Raw genomic sequence first — 22065 nt, forward strand, 5'->3', positions numbered from 1 at the left:
TGCAAACTTTTCTGTTCTTTCAGATCAAGTGATCTTGTTTCCAGCAGTTATCCAGAGCAACACTAAAAGCCACCCAACCCAAGAGCAACCGGGAAACATTAACTGGCCGCTCCGCTACCCACTAATGGATCGGACCCATTTCATCAGCAATCTGACATTTAATGAATATATATTTTATCTTCCCATGCCAGTTATCGGAATTTCCTCCCCGTTCCGAGAAATGGCCGTCCTGGGACTCTTTGGAGCGGACCTTTTTTCTCCGACTGGCACCTGAACACCAATGATATTCTCTGCAACTGCTCCACAACCTTCCCTTGTTTTTTCCCCCTCTCTTCTCTCTCTGTCTTCAATATGGTTGGTGGATTAATAATTCATGGCCAGTTATTAGGGCCAGTTCAATAGGAGATCTGCTGATGGAGGGCCGGTGCTCGGCGAGTGTGCCCGGAGGGATGCTGCGTGTTGTTGTGTCAGCCCCCATCTGCCAGAATGCAATAAGGCAAACAATGGAGGCCTTGATTTCCACCAGCAGGCCCATAATCTTTAAATGGCTATTAGCTGAAGAGTGCAACCAGTCAATAACGACAAAATCCTTTTAAAAGCCTTTCTCTCTCTCTCTCTCCATCTCTCTTTCAATCTTTCTCTTCTCAAGCTCTTTCCCTTTTTCACCATTTCTCAGTCTTGTTCCTGTTTCTGTCTTCTCTCAAGCTGAGGTAAGAATACAGCTAAGCTCTTAATTTGAGAGTATAAAAAGCAGCAGTGGCAGTAACAGGAGGAGCATCAAATCAGATCAAAATATGTTTTTAAATCATCTTATTATTTCTTTTCAACTCCAGTAACAATTCTTTCATTCATACTGTTGTGGAGCTTTTTGACCTTGTGGTTAACATTTTTCATACTGACATATTTTCAGGGCTAGAACTGAAATAAGCAGAAGTGAAAAATAAAATTTCTCTTCTGTCAAACGCTATTCAACAGGAGACAAGTCTTGAACCAGGAGGCAATTTTCTCTCTGACATTCTATGGATGACCAACTTCTGCTTTTGCCATCAATCACAGGAGATGCAGCTCGAAAAGGATTGAATTACTGTTTACAAGGATGAGATTAAATTGTTTTTAATATACAATGTTATGAAAGCAATAACCTTTTTGATGACCACAATCATATCCTAATAAAACTGATATTCATTAGTGTCACAGAAAATTCCCTGCTTCCAATCCTGTTGCGCTAATACGCTAGCTGAATCCCAGCAGCTGGTACACAAACAAAACCTGTTGTTCCTCATGACTGACGAGGTAAACACGACCGGTGCAGGATGTAAGACAGATCAGCCACAAGGGAGACCTCGTTGTTTTGAACACAATCAACACAAACTATAAATTGTGGGACTCACATACAGATCTAAGCAATTTACATCTGGAAACTCCTGATTCAGATGTTGAATCATTCTCTAATTCTGTTCATTTCTGTTTATTTATGTAGCTCTACTTCTCAACTAATGTCAGCTTCCGGGACTTTCCAAATTTCAATTCAATAATACTAAATCAAATTAAGGCCAAAACCAATACAAATCAATCTAAATTATTCCCGTTAAATCCAATCATGTAATCAGATTCAGATCCAGTTACATACATTCAAATGTAGTGGATCATTTAATGCCAACTGATGACAAGTAATTTAAGAATTGCATTCAGTCGTTGACTTTGCAGCAATTTCTTATCTCAAAAACAGAGCCTAAGTGCTAGGTTAGGAATATTTCGTACAGGAAGAAAAAACAAGGTAAGCAGAGTTAGGGGTAGCATTATCTGTATCGACGGGTCTGTCCAGAATAAGATTAAAACTAGAAAAAAAGACTGTCATGTTGGTGGATGACCCCACTTGACAAAATGTCCAAAATGTACACAATCAAGTAACAAGGGCCGCATAAAATGAGGAAAACATGGATGATAAGAGGATCCAGACTGAAAGCGAACCTACAGGAGAATCTGACAAGGAGAGAAAGAAAGGCCGCAACTGAGCTGCTATGAAACTGGACAGACTAGCTAACCTTTAGATTTATTCCTGCCGTTACCTCGGCATATGTCCTGTTGCCTAGCAACACAGCTTGTAAAAATTAGGCTCAAAATCTTGCAGAGCTTTTTGTCATTTCATCTTTTTTAAGTAGTTAAATGAATGAATAAATTAAACCAATTATTTTTATGTAACATTGCAACTTCTCTGAGAGATTGTGTTTGGTCCTGCCAGACTGTGATACACTCATATTTAAAACTGTACTCCTCTCCCGCTTTGTCCGCCATTTTTTTGACAAGAACAAAAATCTCCTTTATGGCCAAAATAAATCTTGGGATACAATGGACTGAGAAGGATCACCTGGTCTGTCCTTCAAATCCTATAAAAAAAAGAAGGATGCACTTATGAGCTGCAGTTGGAGAACCGTATAGGCGCATCGATGTGACGTAATCAGCATTTTAAATGCAGCCTTCGAAGGATGCAGCCCCTAAATCTGGCAACACCCAAGCCCTAAAATTAAACTACATAAAAAGTGAAGAAAATCAAAAACTCAAAGCTAAAGTAACAAAGGTACATCAAAGTCAAGCAGATCAGAACAAAAATGGCTAAATATGTGGTAAATGGGTCAGGCATACTTTCAATACAAAACAAAAAATAAGAGAGCTAACATGGAGTCAACAGCAGCAATACCTGCAAGTAATACAAATATTATCTCAGGCTGAAGAGAAGTCAGTTTGAGATAATGGTATATTATGGTATATTTACTGGTGTAGGTTCTATAACCACCTAAAACTAAAGCAGCATAGCTACAGAAGTAGCGCAGGGTTATCTAATTATAAACTTTATCACAGTAGAGAATATATGTGTGTCCTGGCTCCACTGAAATGATTCCTAATTAGTGGTGATCTTGGTTCTATTGTACTTTTAGATAAGAACAGTCAAATATTTCATATAAGATGAAGATCTTTTAGCACTTTATGTGTCAGAAGTGGTAATATTCGTAGAAACGATCTCTCCTATTCCTTTTTTCTTATCATTGTTCGATCATCCCTCCTTCTTTATAATACATTATTGTGTATTTATGATTATGAATATGATAATATTTATAAGGAATCCGTCTAGAGGACAGAAAGATGTCACAGAAAGATTTTTGTTTCTTTAACTGCTTACACTTTTAAAGCCTCTACTTCAATCATCTTACACTTTGGTGAACATAATGTTCAAAGTGTAAGTCTGACAGGACCCCGAAGAAAATCAAATGAGTATACTCATCATACTCAGACTATAGATAATGAGACACAAAACATAAACTAAAGACTGGAATATGCTGCCTCCAGTGGCCCTTCTGGGAACTGCTGTTATTGAAGGCGCCTTGTGCTGAAGGCATCTGACTCCTAAGTCTCTTTTAAAAACTCTGATAATAAGATGTTTATTTTACACAACCCAGAAAATGAATTAGACCAGAGGTTACTTAGTTATACTTATCTACCAACCCTGAATAGGAGAATCTAGTTTATCTAGCTTATATACTTTGGATCAACATTAGACTACTTTTTGGACTCCTGTTCTTCCAACCCAGAAATTGAATTAAACCAGAGGATTCTTATCTAGTAACCCTGAACAGGAGCACCTAGTTTACAGACTTTACATCAACATTAGATTACATTTTTTTTTTGTTCTTTCCTTTGGTTTGTTATTTTGTTTGTATTTCCTTTAAAGTCATGCAAAGCACTTTGTATTGCCTCGTTGCTGAAAATGTGCTATATAAATAAAATTACCTTAACTTTTACCTTTACATAAAAATTAATTATATTCCTATCCTCAACATGGCTTGGAATACTTTAATTGGAAGACTTAGTAAAACTGTAATATTCAAGATTGGCTTAGTTTGTTTAGTGTGTCCCACAAACTTTAATTTTTGTGAAAATATGATTATTAAGCTTTCAGTTTCTTTAGCCTATTCCTAAAATTGATTTAATTTATTACAACTGTGTACTTTGCAAAACTGTTGCATAAAAAATGAAGCAGGACAGAAAACAATAACCCACAAAAAGTATTAGCTTCGAGTCACACAAATCATATTACAAAATTATGCATCATGAATGTTTCAGAATTCCACAAAATCTTCTGAAGCTAAATTATGCATTACCATTTTCCCATTATGGGAAACAATAACTCTGTGGTGCATTGCTCATTAACTCCCTCCACCACTCAGTCTGCTGAAAACTGACGGCGTTGACAGGAGTGGAGTCAGTGAGTCAATGTCATGCGTCAGAGCTGGTGTTTTGACAAACCAGTGTGACCCCTGTGTTTCACTATCACATGATCACAACAAGTCAGGTCAAAGGTCGCTGCTAATGGATGGAGTAGCGAAGGGCAGCGGTTCTTTATGAAGGTGTGAACATGTATATGTGTGTGTGCTTCATTTGCCATTTTAAGGCCATCTTTTATTCTGCCATCTGTGTATTTGCATTGGAGTAAAGCTTAAAATAAACCAGCTGAACAAGAGATACTCACTGTCAATTCAGTTCAGCTAATTTTAGTTCTTTCTCTTCAGTTCAATACGGCAAGGGGCAGGGAACATGCTGTAGAGGTCACCAGTTCATAACAGTGCAAACAGACAGGTGTGATCTTTCAAGAAAAGAACTGTTGAAAATGTTTCAGATTTTCACATATTTTATAGCATATTTACTGGTGAATGTGACTCAAGTTTGTCTAAAAAGGTTCTCAGTTTAAAGATTTCATTCACCCTCATGTAGATTTCTGTTTTCGATGGCAATGAGATCTAGCCTCAGTTGGACAACAGCAATGTTATTACACTCTGACTCAAACTTAGATAATATAATAAGGAATAAAAATGGGACAAATGTGAAGTATTTTTTCTGAAGTAAACAGTGAATGTGTTAAGTGTGTCTTTTAAGAAACAGTCCGTATTTAGTTTTGGATCAAGCTGTGTCTCTGAACAGGAAGCAGCAAACTGAAGGCTTAGAGTGAATCGGAAAATCTCCATATGTTCTCCAACCTCCCCCAACTTTCTACCTCCTGCTTCTCTCACTACCTTGTATTCATCATCGCTTCATCTTCCTCGCTCTCATTTGTCTTTCCTTCCTTCCTCCCTTTCTGTTTTAATCTCTTACTTTCCCCCATCTCCTCCTCTGCCTTGCTTCAATTCGTTTTTGCATTCTTTCTTCATCCTTTCCCTCTCCTCCTCCTTCCTTCTCCCACTCCTCCTCCGAATCCCCTCAGCATCCACCCGACAGAGAGTCATCCATCTTCATTGGGGAGACACATGCGCTGTTTTGACAGAAAGGGCTTTGGTGGAGCCAAAGGAAGGAAAGCAGCAACCCCATGACAGCAAAGACACATTATCGGTGGGAAAAAACACATCCGACCATCAATTACTGAAGCCCATCCAGCTCCACCAACGTTTAGGGTGTTAGCTATCGCCACTGTCGATAAACTCACTGACTCCATATCCTTGTGATGGTGTCAAATCTATTTACTGGTATGATTCAGGGCTTTTTCTAACTTTATTTGCTGCAGATTTCAGTCTGCCATATTTTTAAATCACTATCTGAAATTAGCACTAATGGTTTTTCAACAAATACCTGCAATTTCTGATTCTGGAAACATGATGCAAAGAGTTAAAGTGAAAGTCACCAATTATTTCTAAAGCTGTGAGTTATTAGTTCACTGACTGACCATTCATCAGGTTAATACCTTCTACAGATGTCAGTGAGAGCGATACAGGGACAATCAGCAACGTAGCTCATGTGGGCCTGGATTTGTTTGTAATTGCTGTCAGAGGTGATCCGAGTCGATGTCCTGCTCTGACATTTCTAGGACCATAAAGATGACATTTCAATTAAATAGTGTGTCTTCGGGCTGAGAGGCTGTGACAGGCACGTCCTCGATAGCTGCCACGAGGGCCGGCGAACATCGGTGTCAAGCTGTCACTGCCTCTCCGCTGTTTGGGTTTGTCATCTTGGAATTAAAAGAAGAAAAATGGCAGATGGAGAGTCAATAAATCAGTAAAAGCCTGAGTTCTGATTTTGGGAGGAAGAGGGATAATCCGATTTTAGTTGAGGGATTAGAACCACATGTGTTCATTTTTGTAATATTTTTATTTCTGAAAGATATTTTGCCAAAAACCTTAAAATGCTGAAAATATTGAATCAGAATAAATAAGTGACTGTGTGATTAAAAATAAAAAATCCATCCAATTATCATATTTCAGTCGTTATTTAATTCATTTATGACTTTTCTGGTACACTGAATGATTACATTTGTTTTTTCAAAGTATATTTGTTACATTATTATATTTTTTTTCATTATATTTTTTTATTTTATTAAATGTGGCCCATTTGAAGCTCCAGCATGAAATTTTAACATGAAATATTTTTACAATTTAACAACTTTTCCCCTGCTTTTCCCTGAAGATATTGCTGTGTGTTTTTGACTATGTTTTTCCACAATTTGTTTTCTCATCCAGTGAGGGGTTTTGCTTCATGACTGCATAAGAGCATGGTTAGTCTGTTAGCTTCTTTATTTATTACAATTAATTAGAAATGATCAAACTTTGCACAAGTTAAGAATTTATTTTTGTTTTTTATGATATTTTATGTGAAAGTGTTGGTTTGAAATATCAGGAGTGGACTTAAATGTCATAAATGTCTGCTGGTTGTGAATGTTTTTAGTCAACAAGGTTTGACTGTTTTATAAATCTTGATCCCTTGTTGTTCGTCAGTTTCCGCTAACGGTTCTCATGGTCGGCCTGAGTTGTTCAGTTTATCACAGTTAACATTAGGTCTGCTTTTATTTTCTATTATCAGTCAGAGGTAATGCAGAGCAGACGTTTTAAATCAAATTCATCCTGTCTCAAACTGCTTTAATGCAATGATAATGTAACACTGACAGAATGAAAGAAAACTTGATGTTGACAGGGACGGATTATGTAACTCAGGCAAGACTGATGGATTCAGAGATATGTTATATTCGCTTTGATTGAAGTGGACTGGAAAATGCTACAGTAAAGATCATGTTTCAAGAATCACTTGAATCACTGTTCAACTATTTCAGTTCTCAGCTCAAGAAATGTAAGTTGTAGCCTCTTTCACTCAGGAGGCCTGGGGAGTTCAAGGACAACGTGAGGATGATGTCACGTGAAAGTGAAGACCGTGGCATCGTAATCTGGCACCAAGAATGTGAAAAGTCACTGATGGAGAAAGATCCAGATGAAAATTGTGAAAGTCCCTGAATACCTTTAATTTCCAAGTAGAGACATTGGTGCCATAAGTGGCAATCATGCTGAAAATTAATACCCATTGAACATTTAAAATTTTACAGTCAAAAGCATTATTTTCTTTAACATTTTTTTTCTAAATATATGTATTTACAAAGAAATCTGACATTTTTTTACCCCACAATTCCACAATATATATGAAGAAGTATAGAAGAACAAATACTTGTTGATCACTAGCACTTATAACAGAAAAAATGTGTTGTCATGATAGAAAAAAATTCACTAGTTGTACCTTTTTTAATCAATATTAAGAAATTAATATTTATATCTTACTGAATAATTACTAGTAAGTTAGTTTTGCCTCAATTCAAGTGTGTTGAGATATTTTCACTCTAAACTAGACAAAGTACTTAGTAGAATTTTGTGTTTTTTTAGTGTTGACCTGTTATGTTCTGTTCCTTGATCTGATGTTATCTTACCTTGTCCTTCACAGAGCTGGTGATTTATTCACACCACAGTTATGTGTTGATTTCTCTTGATATTACCAAAGAATCCCTATGAAATACACAGAAATTTGTGATTGTAACATTATAAAATGTGAAAAAGTTCCAGCAGTGTGAATACTTTTATGAGGCATTGAAAATATTACAACATGACATATTTTTACATGGTTGTGTAAATGATTCTGGTTCATTTCGAACTTCTCCTCACTCAACATTTTATTGGCATAAAGAGGCAAGAAGTAATGCACCTACATGTTCTGATAATGAATTTAGTCGACGTTCATCTCCATAAAGTCTTGCATCATTACTTGTAAATGTGTTCTGCAAAATGCTTCCCTGCCATCTTGACATGATGTGGATCTCAGTAATAAGTCCTTGATTTACTAGCAAAATGATCCTTTGTGATTTTATTTGTGCCTAATGTTGTTTTTAAAGTTGTCACATAAATCAAGTCGAATCAAGAGGAGGAAGAGGTGATTCTCCCTTCCTCCCTCGTGCATTAGCTCATCCTCCTCCTGCAGACGCTCTCCCTGCCTGGCGCTCACTTCCCGTCTGTAGGCGCTCATGCCGGGACGGTGCTCGCTCAGCGCTTCCTCTTGACGACCCTCTGAGGTACATTTGATGTCAGTGTGAACAGCTTGTTTTCCTTTTCTACCACAGATTCCCCATCCTCTGCTTGCTCTCCCTATCACCGTCCTTTTCTCTTCTTCAGTCTGAAGTAGTGTCATGTTATTGGACTCAGGTTTGAGTGGCTGAGGTACCAGATTGATGGCCACCAGGGAGAGAGTCCATGACATGCCGACCCTGAGAAGAAGCTCAGAAAGAGAGTGTTTGTGCCCCCATCCATCATCCCAGAGCCTTAATCACCCAGTGATGGAGAACATACAGGATGGAGGAAGAGAGCGTTCTGGATGACAGACGTCTGCTGTACCAGGAAAGACGCTCAGACATCTAGCTAAGTCTGAGATCGTTTCTCCTCCAGCATATTGTCTTAAGTTGGCTGTTTTTTCATCCTGAAATACACAGAACTTTGTGATTGTAATTGTCAAAAACATCTGCGCTTGAGAAGTTTGTGACAAACAGAGATGAATCTCTTTTTCTGATTTTTTTTTTTTTTACTCATTCTTCCCATGAATTGTTAGGTTATTATGCTGTGGGATATTTTCAAAAACAATTGTGAAGGAGCGCATGATGCTTAACATTGTTAACTTTTATCAAGGCTATAAAAGTATCAAGTTTAATTTACGCATTTCCTACAGTTTAAAATCCAGAGAAAGTTCTGGAGTTACTCGGTGCTTCCTTGAGCTATGACCAATAATAATAATAATAATAATAATAATAATAATAATAATAATAATAATAATAATAATAATAATAATAATAATCTAAAGGAGTGGTTCAGGATACTGATGTTTGGGAAAAATTTGAAGTTTTTTCCATCAGCTGGCTTATCAACTGATGTCTCTGTATTAGATTCCCATCATAATACAAGATAACATTTTGCAAGAATGTATATTAATAAGTATTTTATAAAATTTGTTGGGAGTTTTGCATATGTTTTCCTTGAGCTTTTTATAACAAAATAGTAAAAATTATGAGTTAAGTGCTATACATTATATTTTAACAACTAAAATGACCATTTACAAATCACCAGGAAGCAGGGATTCATTTTCTCTTGTTTTTATGATCCACTTTTTATCAACTCAGTCAATTAGGTCTTGGTACCCTTGATAATATTGAAGACCAGGAAAATGGTCAACTAAATGGTCAACTAAAATGACCATTTACAAATCACCAGGAAGCAGGGATTCATTTTCTCTTGTTTTTATGATCCACTTTTTATCAACTCAGTCAATTAGGTCTTGGTACCCTTGATAATATTGAAGACCAGGAAAAGCTCAACACCCTGTGTTACTTACATAACTTTATCTTGAAAAAACATTATGCACTCAAACACATGGAAAAAGTAAAAAAAGAAAAAAAACACCTAAGAATAGATAATGCATCTACTGTCATAGTCTCCATGTATAAACAATTTGATTAAAGTATTTAAGCTTATTTCTAGTTGTATGTCTTTTATTACATCTGTGTCTTTCAGTTAGTTTCCAGTGTATTACTTGTGATTTTTCACACTGCCTTAAGTGCTCTTCTTCCGTCTGACAGAACAGGAGGCGGTTTCAGTAGGTGTCAGTGTGGAACGGTTTTTGATGAGATCCAGCGCCGACTGCGGCGAACGCACTTAAAAAAAACACTCATGACATCCAGCTACACTCCTGACATTCCTGTCAGTTCACAGTCGGTTTGTTGTGTCAGACACGTTCGGGTAAAGATCACCGTTTGACTTAAAATAAACACGTTCACAGCATCAACCTCACATCAGAATGTAACCTCTCCCAGTTTGCCCCTTCTTTCTTGATGGATGAGTCCTGCTGACTGTCATGGCATGACAGCAACCCAGGCTCAAACTTTGGATTTTCGCCATGTTTTCCACTTTAAGAGTGCTGAAAGTAAGAATTTGAACAACCCTCCCCTATAATTGGAAAACATGCACTTGACAAGTTATTGTTGAGTATTGCAATAACAATATTGGTTGCCATTAATTAACTCAATTAAAGCTGACTTTCAGGAGGCTTGTCTATATAAATCGTGCTATCAAAGAATGAGGTGGCATGAATGTTTTGCATTTCTTGTATTCATTAACGTTTTATAAATATCACAGCTACAAAGTCAAGTGCATTTGATACTGTATATTACTCATATTGCAATAAGTATTATGTCTAAGTACTGTCAACTCGAATAAAAGAGATAATATGTATTTTTTCTTATATGTGTACTAAAAGAGAAGCATCTGAAAACATTGCAAGTCTGTTTGAATGCCATCTGTTGGTCAAAAACAGAAGTTAGGGAAGACATAGATGCATTTCTGACACTTATTTGTCAGAAAGCAAGTCAGCATTTGATCAATGGATCAAATGCAGCAGGTAATCCAAGAGCACAACTTCACAACCATCAGACCCTGAAGCTAGAAAAATATTAAAATCCCTTAACATTTTTAATTTTGTGCTGTGTAAGGCTGGAAAACCCCAGATATGCTACTCCTCCAATTGATATCCTCCAATCCTTCTTTAAATCATATTTAAAGAAGGATTTTAAAAATAAAATGTGTTGAAAAGTCAACTGTCAACCCCCCAGGTCAAGAAAGTCTGTTCAGCAAAAATTCATCCATCACTTTGATTCATAATGTGATCAAATTAAATAAATTTACACACTGACTTTACAAGAATGATTACTAAACGCAAAAGTGCTACTTCTGTGTGGCTTAAAGAATGCTGATTACAAAGGACCACTTAAATCTCATTTGTCACTTCTTCTAGATGTTACAAATAAATCAAGCCAATACAGTTCATATAATTATCATGTCAAAGAAGAAACTAATGATGGTTATCAAAGAGCAGATTGCATTGTACACAAAAAAGTAATCAATCTTTGAATTTTATTTTTACTAAATTATTTTACATGTAGCAACCGTTTTGTCTGGTTTAGTTTCAAAAATAGTGGAAGATTCATTTGTAAAAACAAATTTGGAATTTCACAATGTCACGTATGGAGAGGATTTTTCATGGCCAACATCAATCAAACCTTTGCCTGCTGACATACCTTAGCCTCTTCTTGTTATTTGTCACAGAGGTGATTAATAGTCACTTAGCCTATTACTGCACAGCATGCTGAAGCAGCACCTGCAATTACACAACATTTAGCTTCTCAGCTGTCAGCGCTGCATGAGAAGAGGATGCTGCAGGCCCACATGTGCAGAGAAATGTCACTCTCAGCTTGTACGTTTGCGTGATTGTCCACTTGAGTTGGTCCCATGAAGTTCAGTGTCTAACGCAACAAATATCACCCTGAGACGCTAATATTCCTAACACATTGCACTGCAGAAAAAAATATTTATTATTAAATGATAGGTTATTGCAAAAAATATGTACATTTTTGATTTACTGTAAATTTCAGAATGTAGTTGATTTAAACACAGGTGGGGTTTTCTGCAAGTTAATGAAAGAAAAAAAAAGAAGTCTTGACATGAATTTGCAGTGTTGCGATCTGAAAACCCAAACAAACAGAAACCCCTGACCTCATTTAGTCATGCCATTAACATTGAACTAATGCATGAGCTGTTTTTCCAGGTAGGACTGCGCCCCATTTATCAGTGTCAGATGAAAGGTCCTGCAAGACAAACATCCATTAAGTGCTCAGACTAAGTGTTTCTTCTTTCAGAATATCATATGATAGTCATTTGTTTTTTTTTCCAGAGTTAAAAAAAATATTGATTTTCATTTAAGAAGGCAAAGAGTTTATTTCAAACTCAACTAATTTGCAAACATGATTTAATATTAGGATTAGAGTCAGTGTTCTTGTGAGAAGATACTTTTTTTCTGATTAATAAAAAACATACATATGTATTTTTAAAATAAATACACTTTTTTATTTAGGAGTGATGGGTAATCATAGGCTGTACTAAACCAGACTCATTGTGAAAAATCTCTTTTGTAGACATGTTGAAGAATGATCTTGGGCAGCACTTAGTGATAAGTACAGGCAATGACAGGAGCACATTTATCTTAGTGCAAAATTTTACTCCTATATGGATTCACAAAGAGACCATCAGACATTTGTGAAGTTATGACTCTTTGTTTTACTTGGACAGGGCATGTGTACATCACAGACAGGCTTCTGTCAACACAGTTTTATTTTACCAAACTGGGAAAGTTCTTTCCAGGACCCACATTTGGTGTTTTTAGTTATTCCTTTTTAATCAAAACTTGGAAGAATAAAAGTTGGATCAATTTTTGAGGGAAGTACCTTCTCTGAATTAGGTGTGCATGGAGGCCCCAAAAATAAAGTCTGAATTATGTTGGAAAATGTGACTACATGTTAGTAAAGGAGGTAAAAGTCCTAAAAATGTCAATGTGTTTGCCTATTTGAGCCACACAGCCTCAAGGTTTTAGCGTCTCAGACTAAACTCTGTGGTAAATGACTTGAATTGCACCACTGTACTGAAAAGAGTTTTCTATGTGGAACATATTAAATGGCAATTTAATATATACAAATTTAATATGTACAAATATCACCCTGTATTATTTTCTGTTTCATACATTGGAAAGACAGAAAAGGTATGCTGAGCCTACTCACTTTCCTTAAAGATATTTTATGTAGGAAATGTGGGCAAACTTTATCAAATTAAACAAGTGTGAAAACAGGATTTTTCTCTCACACACCACAAAAACCTCATTCAACATTTAATATATAGAAAAGCATAAAGAAACTAATTGGCCCTAACCGTTGCTCAGCCAGATGAAAACTTAAATATGTTTTTCAAATAAATAAATGAACCGTAGCAAGTGCTACTGGGTCACAACAGCAACACTCCTCTGTGAGAATGCTTTCATTGACTGAACAAGTTAACTTTTTAGGAGACGGAGAGAGCCCAATCTTTTCAGCCAATAACAGGAAGGAGGAATGTAACGCATGCTGGATCTGGAACTATTGGTAACTTTTTTGGAAATGTTGCAGCCAAGGAAGAATCTTTGAAATAAAAGTAACTAACCAAGATAGCTGTTTAGCTTATGTAAGATGCTAAACTCAGTTTAAAAAGTCATCTGACTGGTCATTTAATTTTATTTAAAAACTATTGTTAAAATCCATTTTACAACTGTGTGAGAAAGCAGAATGCGTTGATCTTTTTGTAGTTGTTAAAGGAAACTCAGAATCAAGAGACACTAATTAACAAGTGATATTGGTGGAAAAACTACATGCAGGAAGGTTTAAAGAAAACTTTTCAAGTCACAGAGACAACTAAGCAGCAAAATATACAACTGGTTTAAAAGTTTTACCTTATGTGACACATATGTGTTTACTTTAAAACTAGAGAACCTGTTTTATTTGTTTGATTGACAAATCATGTTCTGTTTCATTCTGTCATTCTGTCAAAGACAGAAAAACAAACATGAAACATCAATCCAGTTTTCTGAGAAAAGCTTTTAATTTGAAATTCTTGCTTGTTTTGGCCTCTTGGTCTGAAAGATCAACATGGAAATCCCCCTGTTTTAGAAAGAAAAAATTCATGCATCCTCTCTGCATTCACTGGCCATTAAGGTGCTCAGACTGTTCACTTTATCATTCTTATGACTTCAGCATCGGTGCCGAGGCTTTCCTCCACCTCTGCCTCTAATTCATCATCCTTTATAGAGACTAATAGGCGAGAGGTGGCACCAGGGAGGGCTGCAGATGACTCCTGGCTGCTCAAATCCACTCAGAGTGAAGGGTTTTCATTTGCCTCAAAGACACGGTGGTATTCATTTGTTGCAATGGCACACAATTTTCTGTTGGCTCCGAGCACAAACTGTGTGAATCTTTACAAGGCCTCCTAAACAGAGACGTACGGTGAGGGTTCACAAATGCTGATCCTGGTTGCCTCTCACTGTTATTATTACTTATTCCATATTAAATGGCTTATATTTTATTCAGAAACTGGAGGAAACACTGGGATATGAGCAAATTTATGGCTCTGAGGTAACAGATGTATAAATAAGAATATTCAAGAAATAAAATGATGACACTCTGCATTTATTGAGCTCTGTGAAACATTTATTTGGACTGCAACAAAATGAGATGTGCTAAACTTCTGCAAATTTAACTGAAGGATTTGAATTTGTTAAAATTTCAGCTGACATCAGAGTTTCTTCTTTAAGCTTCAGAAGCAGTAGAGGTGGAGCTGAGCAACGTTTCAGCTTAAAACCACCAAAATATCTAAAATTAAATATAAATGAGAGAAAACAGTAGTCTGCACGTCCGATTTCACTTGGCTCACGTTGGATTTTCACCAACGGGAGTCTTTTGGACATCTGATTTGAAATTGTGTCACAGTATGCATCCGTCCAGATCACTGCTGAGTTGCTGAGCTCAGCAGAAATTGTGGTACTTTACTAATAAATATTCATTCTGCCCTGAGGAACCTGCACTCCTTTGTGAACTTGCAAAGTGTTGGATATGACAACTGCTGACCTCTGATTTGAGCTTCTAAATGCTGACTTCTGCCTTATCTGTACGCATTGTTTTATTAAAGTGTTAAATAAATAAAAAAATATATATATAGTGAGAATCTAGAATTAAAATTTGTGAGTCATTTAAGAGATATTCAGGTTGAAAGTGACTCAACTGTTGATAGAACCAGAAAAGCAGATTGTTCAGAGGAGTGATTATTTGAAAGCTCTTTTAATTGGACATTTCGTCCATTTCTCCTCTTCTGTCACACTTGCATGTTTCATCAAACTAATTTTAATATTTGACAAAGACAACCTGAATAAATGCAAAAGGTTGTTTCCAAATAATGATTTTATTTACTTACAGGAAAGACTTTCTAAACCAACTTGGCCTATGTGAACATGTGCTACTGCTTACTTCTAAATCTAATAACCTGATAAATGTTTAGAACATCAAGTGTTTGTGAGAACAGCAATGAGTGTTTTGTTTCACTGTGGCTCACATTATTTTGCCACATTGCAGAGTTTTCCACCTTTAACTGCTTATTTGAAGCCACTGATTATTTAAAGTCATTCAAACCAAAGTCTTGTCAAAACTTTGACAATGCAGATTTTCTGGATCAGTGTGCTGCAGCACAACTTGGAAAACTGGAAAATGTTATTTTATTTCATTCATACTGCATTTTACGACATGCAGACACTCGTTACTGTTGATCTCGCTGTAGTTCAGAATAATCTCTTTGATACTTGAAAATTAATAAAATGTGACTCTTCCATGCAACACTGTGCAGAATTTAACGAAACACAATTATTTGGTATTTACTACTGGCTTGGGAAAGAGAGGGACATCTGTGGTGCTGCTATATATGTTCTGTCATTCCTGTAAATAAATTAGAAACTCTCATTTGGCATACATTTTGATGTGTGGTTTCTCCCTCTGTAGACATCTTTAAAACAATCAAGGACTGTAGGGGAACTAATTTGGGTTGTCATCAATTGACCCTGAGCCAAAATTATCTGGTCCAGAACCAGATTTTTTAAAATAATTTTTATTTTTGTATAACCAAAGTGTGTTTGAGCTTAGGTTCACAAACAGATTCCTGTCTCCGTGTTCCTGTCATCTTGTTTGCTCCTCCCACTCCTGCTGGCTGCTGGTTACTTTCACCTGTTCTGCTTCCTGTATAAACTGCTCTGCTCACTCGGTGTAGCATACTGCCATTTATTTTGGAATATAATTACATCTATGGTAATCTTTCCTGAATACTGGGACTATTTGTTGATACTGTTCAATGCATAAACATGCATGGGATTTGGCCATAATTTTTAAAACTAATATCTAATTTTATCACACTCTTGTACATCTGCTATAAATTTCAATGGGAAAAGTAATATATTTCCAAAGCCACATTTTCTTTAATTTACCGGTATATAATTAACTGGCTGAGGTGAGTTACGAGCCTCATCATCTAAATAAATGAGAAATTATTAGATGAATTAACGAAGCTCTGATAATATCATTTTACCCCGCGCAGTTTAGGGTAACGTGGGAAGAAGATGGTAAATGGCTCCACTCAGAAACCACTCGTCTGTTAATGGTATTTCCAATAAAGACTAATAAGGTTTGACTAACCAGGACAGGTTCCTTTGGGAAAAAAATATTAGGTTGAGAAACAATTTATTTCTACAAACCGGGAGGACAGAAGATGTATTCTCAACTTTTTCCTGAGTTGTGATGATTCTTATAATTAAAATCATACACAACTATCATTTAACATTTTTAAATGCACATAATGCTAAACGTGCTTTATAAACTGAGTTATTTATATCCCAAGATCTGGCAAAGTACAGTATGAGTACATCTCATTTTGGAGTGGATGAGAAGATGCACACTTCAACGGCAGTTATTCCCACATGTACCACTGAAAAAAAAGTGGAAAGCTTGAGGTGGCAGCTCCTTATACAGTTTTTTGGAGTCTAATGGCTCCAAAAATCAGATATCCTCATGACTTTCATTACTGATTCTCTCATTGACTGCATTTCTCCCCCTTGTTCCCATCGGTGTCTGTGCTTGTTTGGCCCTCTGCAGGCTTTCCATACACATAAAAATCCTGACAGAAGACATAAAAGTTTACAAACTTTGTTATAAAGTGGTAATACAGTAGGTATTACCATCTGCCTACTGTAAGGCAGATTGGTGCCTTACAGTAGGAAGGTCCTTGGTTCAAATCCCAGCCTGGGGTTTTTCTGTGTAGTTCATGCTTGGTAACTCCAGAGGTGGATAAAGTACTCAAGAAACATAGGCACTGTTTCACTTAAATGAAGAAACAGTAGCTTTCTAAGAAATTACTCAAGCAAGAATAAAAAAAGTATAACAATATTTTTATTCAGGAAAGAACTGTTCCACAAACACATCCACACAACCGAACAATCTTTGAAACCAATGCCTCTCATTCAGAGGAGCCTTAAAAAGTAATATTTTGGTCATTTATAACTTAGTGATTCTCTTTCCCACCCCCAACAATAATTTTAAGATATATTTACAGCAGGACAGTTGTAACCCAAACTTCCTAGAAGTAAACGGCATCTTGTAAGGAATATCTAATTCTGCTGATTTTCACTGTGAGTCTGTCAGACCTCGCTTGGACAGACTCGGTGACTTAGACATGAAAACATGCAGGCAAACGGTGGCCCCTGCGAAAGGGGTCAGATCTCAAGTCTCATGCAGATGATCACTAAGCAAAAGTTCCCATCTGCTCCGCCATGCTGACCCAAAATCCCAAGAGAGTGCTTAACCAGACTGTCCAGATATTAAAAGTGCAACCAAAAATCTTGAAAGTGAGGGAAACTATTTCTAATGCAAGTGTTGCAGTCTAACTGCATCTCGTCTTGCATTGGGCTCATGTTTAAATAGTTAAAATGACTATAGAATTAATTAATTTAGACCCATCTTTAAGTTCCCAGCCTCTGATGGACTTGTGATACCAGGATAATGTTGCAAAAAACAAGTGAAGCCTAACTAGTAGATCCTGGAGCTTTGCTTCAGCTCAGTGAAGATCTGTGAGGTATTCTGCACAATTTTCTGAATCTGTTTTCATCTTAGGTTCAGGTCTAACTGCTGTTAACAACAGAACTACTTTCCTGCTAATTTAGATGCGTCCCTGCTCCACCACACCTGAATCAAATGAATGGATCGTTACTCAGAGCTGAAGGAGAGAATCCAGCCGTTTAATTCAGGTGTGTTGGAGCAAGGACACATCCAAAAGTTTTACATTAACATTTTACAATATAATATTGCTGACTGGCCTACAATTGTTAATCTTTTATGATGTGAAGGAAACATATGCAGGACACCAAGGGAAAAAATAGACAAATAAAGTATGATGACTGGTTTCTTAGAAATGCTTGTGGAGTATTTCACTTACATCATTTGGCTGACCTCTGTTGTGATCCTGATTCTACAGATGCATTTAGTGACAAAGCAGGATGATAAAGTTTTTGTGCTTCATTTGCACCTGCAGACTCTGCTCCAGATCCTGTCTCCAGATTTTACACTCATTCTGTGATTCAGTTTGTGTCACGGCTCTGTGATTTCTTCAAGATATCAAAGAAACAGAAGAGGATAGGACAAACATATGATTGCATTCCCTGTCCACACCTTTTAGATGATTCCAAAGCTTCATTTAATATTCAAGAAATTCAAAACTCTTCTTAAAACTGTAACTGAAGAGTGTAAATGCTATTCTTACATTTATTTCAATAATCTTAATTTGGTGTCCTATATTTTGGTTGTTTTTATTTTGAGTGTACTTAAGTGGATTTAATTCAAACTATTTTACCTGTTGGTGGGAATTGGTGGCACAAGACTAAAACGGATATTGCGTCATGTTTTATTTTGCCTGTAATCCTCAGATTCCCTATGACTAAGTTCACAAAATGGACATATCATTTTGAAAAAAGATTACAAGTTTGGAATAACTTGTTAAATTTTTTCAAAGTGTAATTCTAAGTACGATGAAATTATTTTTGAACATTAATGCTAAGTTCACTATCCATATGTTCCTACATGCATCCTCTATTTCCCGGTGACCTCATGTTTCCTGTACTCTGCACTTACTCCTGAACCCATTTCCAAAGTTGGGGTCATTGATTGGTAAGTTTGATGCTTGAACTCTGGCCCCCATCCAAAAATGATAACTGTTCATATGGGACTATGAAGCTAAGTGCTAAATCAATGGGGCCAGCCTCTCTGATCTGGATATAGCGTTACCAAAGAAGGCTGGTGGCATGCGGCGGGGCAGATGTTTCCCCCGGGAAAGCTTTTGGAGACACAGCACCTCTGACAGGAAGAAGTCTGGTCTCAGGACTGGTCATTCAAATTATCAATCAATTACACCACCTTACTGAGGCGTTCAGTTATTCTCAAGTGATGTTAGTCTGTGTTTATCAGTAGTTGCTGATTTGTCTTAGAAGTTCAGGTTTTTCTGTAATGAGATGATAATTGAGATGATTATTACATGGATCAGGAATAAGCAGAGTTCACAGATTTGCACATGAGCTTTCTGAATCATTGTGACCTTTTGAACTCTGAGCATCACTTTCAAACCAATCTTTGTTTTCTTTGTGCGAAGAGCTTGACTGCGATCCAGGCCAGTCGAAGCAGCTGGGCGATCATTATGGCTACCAAGATTTCGCCAAATTAGCTCACCCATCCCAGATGGACATTATGCCTGCACACAACTGCAAAGCTCACTGTTGGGGAGGAGTCTGAACGATGTTCCTGCCACATTAAGTTGTTTCCATCATTATCCTTGCAGTTGCTTATTTCCCTTGTGAGTCGTGTGTTTTTTTTTTTGTTTTGAGGGATTTGTCTATCAAGGTAGGATGGGAAGCTGAACTGTCCCATTGAATGGTTGCATCAGTGATTACGGTTCCCACTATATGTGCGCTTTTTCTTTCTTTCTGTTTTTTTGCTTTTGCCTCTTTAAATTAAAAACGAATCCCCTGGAACGCATCGATGAAAATGAGCATTTCGCTATCAGACAACATTGGCATTTGCCAAATGAGCAATTTCTTCTATAACACTGCGGTATCTCTAATCAGCCCCGCTGCAAGGGTCTCAGACTCTCACTGTGATAATGGTAGTTGATAAACTGGGTCCAAATTAGCCATTGGTTTTATTTTTCTCATTGCCTTGAATGTGACTCTGTCTGAATTTGCATTTCAGGATGGAACACATCGCAGAATTTGGATATAAGTGATCAGCTTATGCCTGTCCACACATTTGAATAGTTTGTCTAATTTTTATGGAGATTAATTATATTTTAAATGCATCCAAATTCATGCATTTAGACTAAGAGATCAAAATGTTGGATTTTCAAATAAATAGATTCAGTTCAGTTGTTGCCTTCGTGCTTGTAAAGGTGCATTGTTCCTCTCTTTCTGCAGAGTTAAAGTGCACTGAAAGGCGTCCCCCATGCCTGGTTTGCTTGTGAACATAAGGGGGCTCTAAAGACGGAGCAGTTGTGTCTGGAAACCTGATAGAGCACCCCTCACCCTGAAACTCAAAATACCAGCAGAGATCAATAGTTGCAGCATGTTAGCTATTGTCCAGCAGAGCGTATCGCACATCCCAGTGTTTCTACTGGATAGAGACCCAGATCCACGCTTGAACTCTAACACCAGTCCAGCCTGCTGTATGTGGAAATGGCTGAGATTAAATAAAATCCAGTGAATGGAAGGATGGATAGCTTAAAAAAAAATCATACAATATCTATTTTCTGTAGTTCTATAAAGCTACTATATATTCTATACCTATTCAGATTGACAGAACCTTTCTGGAAATATGCAAAATCCTGACAACAGTCAATAGCTGCAAATTCTTTTCAATATTTCCCCAATTGCAAAATTGGGTTTTTTAATAAAATGATATATTAATGCCCATCCTGTTTTCACTTTGTGCAACTTTTTTGAGAGCAGGTACAACACATATAATACTTTGAAAAAATTGCATTGATTTTAAACAAAAATTTTTTTTTCCACATTAAAAACACACAATTAAATGGTTTTATTTGTATACTTGAATGTATATATTTCTGTCAGCTTATTATTAGAAATTAATGTTCAAATTTCCTCACAAAAGAAACTGAACCAAAATTAATTTCACTAATTTTCCAGACAAAAACAACCTTTCCAGACTTAATTCACTCAAACTCTGTGACCAAATATCTAAACAAAATCATTATCTCTCATTTCCAATTTAAAAGTAATAAAATGAGTAATATATTTTTAACTGCTGCCCAAAAGGGTGCCTGAAGAAAAAAATGCAAATATGTGTACATTTAATAAACATTCTGTTATTGGACTGTTGTGAAGCTATGCTGAAGATGAAATGAATTATTTCTTGCATTTTAAAAAGAGAATCCAACAGGTTGTTATATAATTAAAAGCTTCTCTGCAGCCTCTGGGCCTTGCAGACATGAACTCAAACTGTGTTAAAAGATGAAAAACAGATCCTGCATATAATCTACAAGCCCCTCTGCAAGTCAGTGAAAGTGCACCTTACTCAGACGCCTTTGTGGAATGCGTTCAGCAGAACGTGCTGTCTAGACCTCCTGTCCATCACTTTAAAGACAGAACTCTAGTGGTTCTCCGAGGCAGATTTATGGCCTGTTAACGTCTTACACCTCACCCTCTGTTTTCCTTCTGCCTTTGTTTTGCTGTGGTTGAATGCAGGCTGTGATTCTGCAGACTAAATTGTGATAAATTGCAGAAATATCAAGTCAAGCTGACTCACGCCCAGGCTTCCATTTACTGGTTTGTCGATCAGGGTGGATATGACAACAGAGGTCAGACAACCCCTCAGGGTGATGGGGTCAAGTTTAGGGAGACTTTTCAAGCAGATGGCGTTGGGATTTCTGTGTGTCGCACAGGAGGAATATCGAAACAGGAAAAAAAGACTCTTTAAAGAATTCATTGATTCCTGTGTCTCAATATTGACCCAATTTCCCTTAAAACCACCCCCCCTCCCTGCCTCCTAAATGAGCCAGTTCAAGTCAAAGCGCCATCAAAACATTCCTTAAATAGCACTTATTCCTCAACTTAAATATTGATGATTATCTAACTGACTCGGCAGTCTTCTCATTTAATAGGAAATCAATTCTTTTAGTTTCTTTGGCAAACAGTTGAGTTGACCCTCATTCAATTTGTAAAATGAAAATAATTTATTACTTTTCTGGATGAAAATGAAGAGCTTATTACCTTCTGACTGGTGCA

Source organism: Poecilia reticulata, chromosome 10 (genome assembly GCF_904066995.2).
Source record: "Poecilia reticulata chromosome 10, P_reticulata-male-v2, whole genome shotgun sequence".
Taxonomy (NCBI): Eukaryota; Metazoa; Chordata; class Actinopteri; order Cyprinodontiformes; family Poeciliidae; genus Poecilia; species Poecilia reticulata.